This window comes from Alosa sapidissima, chromosome 12 (assembly GCF_018492685.1).
Source record: "Alosa sapidissima isolate fAloSap1 chromosome 12, fAloSap1.pri, whole genome shotgun sequence".
Lineage (NCBI taxonomy): Eukaryota > Metazoa > Chordata > Actinopteri > Clupeiformes > Clupeidae > Alosa > Alosa sapidissima.
The window spans coordinates 36263743-36265716 of record NC_055968.1 but is presented as its reverse complement, the minus strand read 5'-3'; positions in this window follow the sequence as shown (position 1 = coordinate 36265716).

The following is a 1974-nucleotide window of genomic DNA, read 5'->3' as shown; positions in this document are numbered from 1 at the left end:
CTTCTCTCTCTCTCTCCCCTTTGGCCCCGCCCGGACTACGACACCATTCCGGAACCTTCTCACCTCAGCTGTGCAGAGCAAATGAGGACGCCTGCTGTGAATCTGCCAAAGATACAACGATACTTAACTAGCCTTTTCTTTTTTACCCTGCTGGGGGGTGTGGGCGGAAGGGGTGGTGGGGGTCAGAAGAAGGAGGGGTCTCTGACCTCTGGAGGGTAGAGGTCAAGTTCGCCGTGGGCCCCAGCCTTGAGTCCGACACTAACCCCACCAAGAGGGCAGGTGTAGATTTTTAATACGATCCTTTGTCATACAAACAAATGATACGAATGTCAAGTTAAACACAAAAAACAGCAGCAAATCTGAAGTCTGAATTGCCTTTCTTTCTCCTGTGGTGCTGAGCTGAGCTGCGCTGCGCTGCGCGCGAGGACGATTTGAGTCTGTCTGGCCAGTGGAACGTGGGACGGGGAGCAGGGGACTTTCTGTGATGGTGAAAGTGTTTTTGTGAATTTCAGGTCTTGCGTCTCTCTCTCTCTCTCTCCTTTCTCTGTCTGTCTCTATCTGTCCTTCTCAGTGGAACTTTGTGACGATGTAACTGTGCAGTCCTGGTCTACGCACTGGACTAAACAATGTTCTGTGACGGACGGTAGCTCCTGGTTGAAGAGCTTGGGTTGTGGGGGTTGGGGGGTCATTTACTGCCCAGAGAGGGTCCCAGTGCTCACTGTGACCTTCTGTTGGGGTGGGGGGGGGGGGGGGGTCCCTTATCTCCCCCCGACCCCCCAGTGGGGAAATCCAGGGAGCTGAAGAAACGTCTCAAGACATTTGGACGGGCTCTGGGTCCGAGCAGCACTTCTGAAGAAGAGATGGACTTCAGTTTGGAAAATGAATAACGAGTGAAAATGGACTGAGCTTGGATAATGTGTGTGTCCAGGACAATTTTATGAATTTTCGAGAATGGAATAAGGAACAAAAAAAAAATACAACGAGGAATCCTGAGTTATTGTGTAACACCAGAGAACACAGATGACATTTTGAAAAGAAGTTAGTTGAATACAACTTTTATACTTTACTTTATTCCATGTTATTTTTATTTTTCAAAAAGCAGCAGACCTTATTCATATGTGATATGAAATTATAATGTAGACCCTTGAATTACTAGAGCAATGATGGTACCAGTTCTGCAGTCAAACAAGTTTAGAGGAGTCAGGTGTTTGCTATTGTTGTTGTTGTTTCCTGCTTGTCACAATGCATTCTGGTACTTGTAGTCCTGTAATGACTTTTTTTTTCTCCAAGTGAAGAGCATTTTATGGTGTTTTTATCAGATCAATTAATTTCTGTTTGTCAATCATGTGGAGAAGACATGTTTTAAGTTCTATGAAATGTTCCATGTTTTGGCAAAGGAAAGCAACAGGAAAAAATGAAACACAAATAAAGCTTTTTGTCTATAGCAGAAACTAGTTTGCTGTGTGTTGTCGTATCTAATATGCTGAATTAGCAAGCCCTTATTTGCTTTTAAAATCATATTATTAACTTCAAATCCTATATTAATCATCATATTAACTGTGTTTAGTGATTTAATTAATTAATCCTATATAAATCATCATATTAGCTGTGTTTAGTGATTTAATTAATTAATCCTATATAAATCATCATATTAGCTGTGTTTAGTGATTTAATTAAATGCCCTCAAACTGTGTAGGACAGGAAATGGACTTCTAAAGGCATGCTGGGAAACGCCCAGAAGCCCTCCTGCTTAAAGGTCATCAGCCGCTGGACATTCATCTCTGGAACGATCAGTGGAAGGATCCTTTCATCCTCCTCAGTTGATGAATCCTGTTTTAATCAAAGACAGAAGTTTCCGGTCTCTTTAAGTGACATCTGTGGAGTGAGCACACACCACACAGGAGGGGAGGGGTGGTGTGTGTGTGTGTGGAGTGAGCATGGGCCGAGACCCCCCCCCCCCCCCACACACACACA